Source organism: Bison bison, unplaced genomic scaffold (assembly GCF_000754665.1).
Source record: "Bison bison bison isolate TAMUID 2011002044 unplaced genomic scaffold, Bison_UMD1.0 scf7180017864084, whole genome shotgun sequence".
NCBI lineage: Eukaryota > Metazoa > Chordata > Mammalia > Artiodactyla > Bovidae > Bison > Bison bison.
The window spans coordinates 842,803-851,497 of NW_011494656.1; the positions used below are offsets into that span (position 1 = coordinate 842,803).

The window sequence follows — 8,695 nt, forward strand, 5'->3', positions numbered from 1 at the left end:
GGTTCTGCTTGCTTGCTTATTTTGTTTATGTGGTAAGTTTACTTGTATTCATCTTTTTCTTTTTTTAATCAGCATTCATGTTAGATTAAAATATTTGGCAAAACTAATACAATTATGTAAAGTTTAAAAAATAAAATTAAATTAAAAAATATCTTGATTTAGATAAACTTTTTATTGTTTCAAGTCTGGGAAGGTGGAAAGAAATGACACGTATTGGACACCTATCTTTCATAGGTATTTTAATTTATTGTTTATTATAGAGCAGAAGCTTAATTTGCTTTTTATTATTATTTAAATGAATTAAAAATTTATTAGCCATAGAAAAAAATTGATTCTTTAATTCTCATTAAGTTCCCTGTAAAACAGTAAGTTGCAGAAAATTTTCTCCTCATGAACAGAAAATCACTATGTTTTAAGTCCAAAATATGTTGGGATTCTTCCCTTCCTTCTTCAGGTGACAGGCAGATGGATGTAGCCGAATCTATGCACAAGTGTACTTGCACCAAACGTGCAACATAAATATAGAAGCGATGAACAAAAGACTCGTAACCAATACTGGAGCTGGGCCCACTTTGAGCTCTGGTAAATCCTCTGTGTAGAATCGCCACATCCCCCCAGTGCCCGCTGAGGTCGTACGGCCTGCGCTCCTTGTTCCACAGCTGGCATTCTTCCTCTGCTGGACGGTGGATCCCGCCGCCCGGGCCGCCACTTCTTTGCTGGGAGAGCGCCATGAGGACCCACGTTAGTGGCAATGGGGCCGGGCCAGGCATGTTGAAGACAGGAGGGTGGCAGGGAGCTGAAGCGAACTGCAGAGGAACGGCAGAGCCTCGAAGCCAGAGAGTGTTGTTATTATTATTTTTTAATTGGAGTGTGATTGTATTTACTTTTTAAAACTTCCTACAAGCTAAGGGAATGTGAAGTACACATTTTTAAACTCGTCTTTTAAACAGAGACACAGAAGCTCAGAAAGATTAGGTAAATTACCCAGAGTCACTCAGTTCATAAGGGCAGAACTGGGACAGGATCACAGAGAGTATACTTAAAAGTTTGTGCGATTCCCAGGAAGTTTGAACGAATATAGATTTCAGAAGAAATGAATTATTCATAAAGTGAAGGTAGCATTCTTATCAGTCAGTCTTGACCTTAAGGAAATTAATTACCAACACAAGGCATGGTATTTACATATCCGTACCTGGCCCATTAAGGACTCAGTAGAAGAGGAAATTGGCAAAGATAAGAGAAGAGCAAAAATCGATTTTCAGCCAGAATTATTGTTTAGCAGGTTTGTAAGTGCAGACAGGCTAAGAGCATTCACTGAAAAGCACTTAGGAAGGAAAGCCATATAATGCCACCCAGGGCTTTTTACAAAATCACCATTCTCCCCTTAGTCTGCACATCAGTCTGGCAGTCTTGCCCTGCGGTTGGTGTCTGCAAGCCTTGTGGGAAGACTCTACTCAAAAGATCAGCCTGCCCATTGCAAAAAGGCTACACCGCCTACAGCAGCTGGTCCAGTTCTGCTGATTCCCACGGGGGATCCATCTGTCCAGTCTCTAATGCCAGCCTTGTCCTGTGGGCGCCACTGGAGCTGGCAATGACCTTGCTGAGTCCTGGTCTTCCTAATTCGGTGATTAGGCTTGAGGTGGAAGGTTGCTCTTCTGAAGTTTGACTGGAGAACACAAGTACAAAATAAACATCTCTGAATGGACGCTATCAACACACACTTGCCTGGCAAGTGTCAGATTATTTTGCTTGCATTGGGACCAAAGGGTAAGAAAATATTGACTAAGATTTTCTTGTTTTAAACTAATAAATAGATTTCATTCAAAATTATGAAATAAGCCATTAGTTTATTTTTAAACTCAACTCTTCCCACAATTTGCTTTTACGACTTCATGTCTCTCAAATTCTCAAATCTAACCTAGAACCTGAAATAAATGAGTTAAAACATCATGTTAACAAAAAGGACAAACCATATGGGCTTTGGTTTTATCAATTATAAAATGAGAACAAAAATGCCCTTAAGTAGTATTGTTGCAATGAAAAACAGATGCTACTCTGTTACACTGAAGGCATGTTCTGTTAATTCCTTTCTTCTCCCTATTCCCTCCATTGCTCCAGCTACTGGGGTTATTTAATCTGACTCTTAGGCTTCCCAAGTGGTGCTAGTGGTAAAGAACCCACCTGTCAATGCAGGAGACACCAGAGACATGAGTTCTATCCCTAGGTCAGGAAGATCCCCTGGAGGAGGGCGTGGCAACCCATTCCAGTATTCTTGCCTGGAGAACCCCATGGACAGAGGAGCCTGGTGAGCTACCATCCATAGGGTCACACAGAGTTGGGCACCACTGAAGTGACTTACACGCATGCATGCAAGCTGATTCTTAGACAGACGGATGGCAATGCCCTCTGCCTTACATGCTCCTGCACATCCTGGACTGATAGTTTCATGATCCTGCCAGAAGAGGTTTTTTTTTTTTTTAATTTTTATTGGAGTACTCTTGCTTTATAATGTTGTGTTAGTTTCTATTGTACAGCAAAGTGAATCAGCTCTACAAGAGATTTTTTTATTATTATTATCTTTTTTTTAGGGTGAAGAGGAAAAGGGCTTGTTTGTTTTCATTCAACAACCTGTTAACCATTGTTCCACAGCTCTCATATAGTCAGTTCTGGATTCTACTCCTTTGCTTTGATAGGTCTTCTGGGTAAATGACATGCCTAGAACATTAACCACAGATGCACAAGTATTTGCATAGGGGAAAAGTGGACCGCCTTCTATCATTTAAAGAGAAACTGGCCTGGAAGTAGAGTGTGGTGGTTGAGAGATTGGGATCCTGGCCAATTAACTAAAATCTAACTCAGAAAATAATCCTTTTGTAGGATTAGTTAACCTCATTAGAGATGATCTCCAATGTTTGAGCTCACTCAGGTTTTGCTGCTGACAAGACTCTTTTCAAACTAGCATGGCTGACTTCTGCAATGCCCTTCAGTTTTGAGAATGGATGGGCTATTTCTTAAAGGTTCTGTGTTCTCTTGCAGATTTACACCTTTTCTGAAAGCTGTCTGCTCTAGTGCTAACCATGTACGTTCTGTGTTTGATAGTTTTTGGCAAATTAGTCATTATTGAATTAATATTTGGCAAATTGACTCTCAGTGAAGAGGTTTTGATGAACTGATGATGATCCAAGAGTTTGCCTTTGACATTGACTTCCTGGTTTTGATAACTAGCAGGGCCCTGTGGGGCTCCTGGGCACAAAAGCCTTTCTTTGTCTCCTATTTCTTTAATTATAGGAAATAGGCTTCATTCAGCTTCCATGACCTTCCGTGAGGTCCAACAAGCAGGTTCAAGCAAGCAGGTTCAAGCAGTTATTAATTAGGGAAGGAAGGGGATGCAAGACTGGGAGGAATAGTCAAGAGAAACAGTAGTGCAGCCTTGGGGCAAAGTCCTGGCTTCCCTTCAAGGAATCAGGTCAGTTCAGTCTCTCGGTTTATGTCCGACTCTTTGCAACCCCATGGACTGCAGCATGCCAGGTTTCCCTGTCCATCACCAATTCCCAGAGTTTACTCAAACTCATGCCATCAAACCATCTCATCCTCTGTCATCCCCTTCTCCTCCTGCCTTCAATCTTGCCTAGCATCAGGGTCTTTTCAAATGGCTCAGTTCTTCACATCAGGTGGCCAAAGTATTGGAGCTTCAGCTTCATCATCAGTCCTTCCAATGAGTATTCAGGACTGATTTCCTTTAGGATGGACTGGTTGGATCTCCTTGCTGTCCAAGGGACTCTCAAGAGTCTTCTCCAACACCACAGTTCAAAAGCATCAATTCTGCGGCACTCAACTTTCTTTATAGTCCAACTCTCACATCCATACATGACTACTGGAAAAATCGTATCTTTTACTAGACACACCTTTGTTGGCAAAGTAATGTCTCTACTTTTTAATATGCTGTCTAGGTTGATCATAGCTTTTCTTTGAGCTATTTGGCAGATATTGAAACACCCACCAAGTGGGAGAAGTTATTGGTTAATAACAGCATGCTGCCCATAGACACATATACCCCAGACTGGTTGGGACCCAAAGGTTGACTATGCTGACTTCCCGTTTACCTCATTACCAACTAGTCAGAAGAATGTTTAGGAGCTGATCACAGCTTCTTTGAACCACTGCCCCATTTCAGGTTGGAATACATAGTTTTAAGGACATTAACCCATTGTGGCTGGATTCAGCTTCCGTTTTGCTCTTTAGGTTCACTATTTGGCAGCTGGGTAACCCTGGCAAATGAACCTTTATGACCTTTAATCTTTGCATCCATAAAATTGTAATGAAGGAATTGTCTGCACACAAGTTGCATGAATCAATGAAATAGCTCATGCAATGGGCTTAACACAGTGAAATACACAGTACATGCTCAAAGTACTTTGAAACTTAATTATCTTGCAAGTATGGCTTCCCAGGTGATGCTAGTGGTAAAGAATCTGCCTGCTAATGCAGGAGACAGAAGAGATGTGGGTTCTATCCCTGGGTTGGGAAGATCCCCTGGAGAAGGGAATGGTAACCTGCTCTACTATTCTTGCCTGGAGAATCGGATGGACAGAGTAGCCTGGTGGGCTACAGTTTTTGAGGTTGCAAAGAGTTGGACATGACTGAAGCAACTTAGCACACACATACAAGTATCAGATCACCATGACCTACTTTCCCCTCCTATTACTGGGGAGAGAGGAAAGTAGGGGTTATACTCCCATTTTTTTGCGTGCCAACTACGCTCAGATCAGATCAGATCAGATCAGGTCAGTCGCTCAGTCGTGTCCGACTCTTTGCGAACCCATGAATCGTAGCAAGCCAGGCCTCCCTGTCCATCACCAAGTCCCAGAGTTCACTCAGACTCACATCCATAGAGTCAGTGATGCCATCCAGCCATCTCATCCTCTGTCATCCCCTTCTCCTCCTGCCCCCAATCCCTCCCAACATCAGAGTCTTTTCCAATGAGTCAACTCTTCCCATGAGGTGGCCAAAGTACTGGAGTTTCAGCTTTAGCATCATTCCTTCCAAAGAAATCCCAGGGCTGATCTCCTTCAGAATGGACTGGTTGGATCTCCTTGCAGTCCAAGGGACTCTCAAGAGTCTTCTCCAACACCACAGTTCAAAAGCATCAATTCTTCGGTGCTCAGCCTTCTTCACAGTCCAACTCTCACATGCATACCTGACCACAGGAAAAACAATAGCCTTGACTAGATGAAACTTTGTTGGCAAAGTAATGTCTCTGCTTTTGAATATGCTATCTAGGTTGCTCATAACTCCTTCCAAGACACTGTAATTAGGAGTTATAAATAGATTACATCACTTAATTTTTTAAAGAATCCTTAACATGATATACCAATAAAAATGGGAAAATTCAGTCTGATAAATCTATAGAATTGCTCAAGATTTCACAGATATTTCATGGAGGAGTTGGAACTCTTGTCTAATTCTTAAACTCTATTAATGTACCGTGTTCTGACTACTATTTATAGCCTCCTGTTTGCTTGCCTTTTAGCAAATAAACCTTCCCCCTTCATCAGGATCTTTCCTATGAGTTTCCTCTTCTTCGTGTCAGGTGGCCAGCGTATTGGAGCTTTAGCTTCAGCATTGGTTCTTCCAAAGCATATTCAGGGTTGATTTCCTTTGGGATTGAGCCATTTGATCTTGCAGTCCAAGGGACTCCCAAGAGTCTTCTTCAGCACCACAATTTCAAAGACTGAAGGCCAAAGGAAAAGGGAGCGTCAGAAGATGAGATGGTTAGATAGCATCACTGACTCAAAGGACTGACTCAAAGGACATGAATTTGAGCAAACTCTGGGATGTACTGAAGCACAGGGAAGCCTGGAGGGGTGTAGTCCATGGGGTCACAAAGAGTTGGACACGACTTAGCGACTGAACAACAACAACAAATAAACCTACCCCCTTACTTTCTATCAATTATTTTTGGTATTTAAAACACTGACACTCATTAACCACATCATGTTTTTTTTTTTTTTAATTAGAGTGAGTTTATCAAATAATACAAATATTTCTCATGTTTGAAAATGTTATTGATATAAAAATGCTTTAGAGTCAAGGTTGTATATACTTGGAAAAAAGTATTCACAGATTAGTAGGTGCATGTTGAAAGGAAGGTGGGTGGATGGGGCATACTATTTGAGACAACTACAAAGATGATGACGAGGCATCATCCTGTATTCGTACAGCACAGACGCTGACAGTTCATAGGGCATTTTACTGTACATTTATTTAATTAAATCCTTTGAGGATGAAAGAGGATAAATTATTAGCCTAATTTTACACATGAGAAAACTACATCTCAAAGAGGTTAAATGATTTAACGAAGGTCACGCACTTACTTAGTACATAGGAGACCTGAGAACAGAACTTATCTTCCCAGAACAATTTTGTAATGCTGGAAATTAATGAGATTAAGTATTAAGTGGAAAACTCGCTATTGTGATAGAGGGACCTAGGTGTCTCCCAATATCCATTCTCCCCTTTTCTCTTAGAATTAGAACGTCTGTTGCCAAAGTATGTGACCCCTTATGACAGTGAAAATATCTCCCAGCTTCCCCTCAGCTGCAGTGTCTTCTGAGAACTCATCTAATAAGGTAGCTGATACAGACCCCTTGTTTCATTTCTTCCTGTTTTCTTCTTTCTTCCTGAAACAAGAAGCTCCATCTTGGACCATGCCCTTGAAGACCACAAATGGGGATGTTGGGGGGAAAATGATTGAAAGATCCTGAATCCCAAACAACTGGAAAGGCATCATACCAAACATGGAGAGTTCACTTCTGTTCTCTATTAGAAAAATAATAAATTCCCATCACTTTTATGCTGTTGCTTGGCTGAGGTCTCTACCATAAGCAAACCTCACCCTAGGTAATATAGCACCTATTAGAGGTTTTGTCTCTGAGGTGACACATAATAAATCTGAAGGTTGGAAGAGAGAGACTGGCCAAATGGAATCAAGACCAGAAGACCACTCACATTGGTAAAGAAGCGTATTTAGACAGCTTCCCAGAGTGAGGGGGCACGTGAGAGCTATCAAACCTGCATTAGAGTGAAGGAGCTGCGGTCAACAGACAGTGAAGGGCAGATTTCCCACACTGAGCAGATACTTAGAGATTCGTAAAGACACCCCGGGTTGACTGTGGGACCCTTTCTCAGTGGGGTTCTGTGGCTCTAGCCATACTGGAAAGAAGAGATGCGGAAGTTAGACAGGTTTGGAGAAAGATACTGCTCATTGCTTATTACTTTCCCATTCCCTCTTCCTGGGAGTTGCTTGCCTCGTTTAAAGAGAGATTTCACATCAGAACACCTGACCTAGAGGCACTGCAATGAGCACTGTTTTTAGCTTAGATTTCATGGTTTTCAGAACAACTTTCTGAACCAACTTAGTTATAGAATATGTCTGCTCTCTTAGGAAACACCCCCTGTTATCTACTTGCACTGAGATACAGAAAGCACATTTTTGTTGCACTTCATAGCTTGCGAAACCCTATAAGATACAGCATCACACTCAAATTTAAAATAATTTTAGATTTATAGAAAAGTTATGACAATAGTTTACATATACTCCACCCTCAGTTTTTCCTATTATTATTATTCTACATGACAATCATTTGCTATAAATCGATGCATTACTATTGATTCTTATTAACTAAAGCCCATATTTTATTCAGATTTCCCTAGCTTTTACTTACTGCTGTTTCTCTTTTCCAGGATCTCATCCAGGATACCACATTATATTTAGTCATCAAGTCTTTTTAAACTCCTCTTGGCCATGACACTTTCTCAGACTTCCCTCGCTTTTAATGTCCTTACTCGTCAGGCGTGTTGTGGAGTGCCCCACAGTTTGTTTTGTCTGTGTAAATAGACTATTGTGACTATTATGTCTACTCAGTCTCTCATGTCTACATAAATAGACTGAAGTTATGGATCTGGGGGCAGAGGACCACAGAAGTAAAATGCCATTCTCATCACGTCATATTGTGAGGGAATATACATTCAATCGGAGAAGGCAATGGCACCCCACTCCAGTACTCTTGCCTGGAAAATCCCATGGACGGAGGAGGCTGGTAGGCTGCAGTCCATGGGGTCGCTAAGAGTCAGACACGACTGAGTGACTTCACTTTCCCTTTTCACTTTCATGCATTGGAGAAGGAAATGGAAACCCACTCCAGTGTTCTTGCCTGGGGAGTCCCAGGGACGGGGGAGCCCAGAGGGCTGCCGTCTATAGGGTTGCACAGAGTCGGACATGACTGATGCGACTTAGCAGCAGCAGCAGCATACATTCAACAGGATGTATCACTAATATGGTACCCTGGTCACCTGGCTGAGGTTGATTTTGTCAAGCTTCTCTACTGTAGTTTTACTCAGATATGACATTTTAATGGTTGCTTTTATAAATTGCTGAAATAAGTGGAGGTACTTATATTGGCAATATGATAGGATAAAGTAGGCAGGGAAAGGAGGTAGAATCTGAGAGTGAGTATAAGAAAGTAAGAAGAAGCAGGGCAGAGTGAATACACAGACATGCCCACCAGTGCAAGCTGTACCATCACTGGACCTAGATTGTAAATTAACTCTTGGAACAAAAGCATAAAAGTGGAAATATGATGTATTAGGGCATTCGTGTTTTCCATAAATTACTGTCCATAAGTTTGTCCTAGTG

General features: G+C 41.5%; 1 pseudogene; it reads right to left on the bottom strand.

Annotated features, from left to right (window-relative positions):
* Positions 1-481: 481 nt before the first annotated feature.
* Positions 482-770, bottom strand: LOC104987112 (annotated as a pseudogene).
* Between the last annotated feature and the right edge of the window lie 7,925 nt (positions 771-8,695).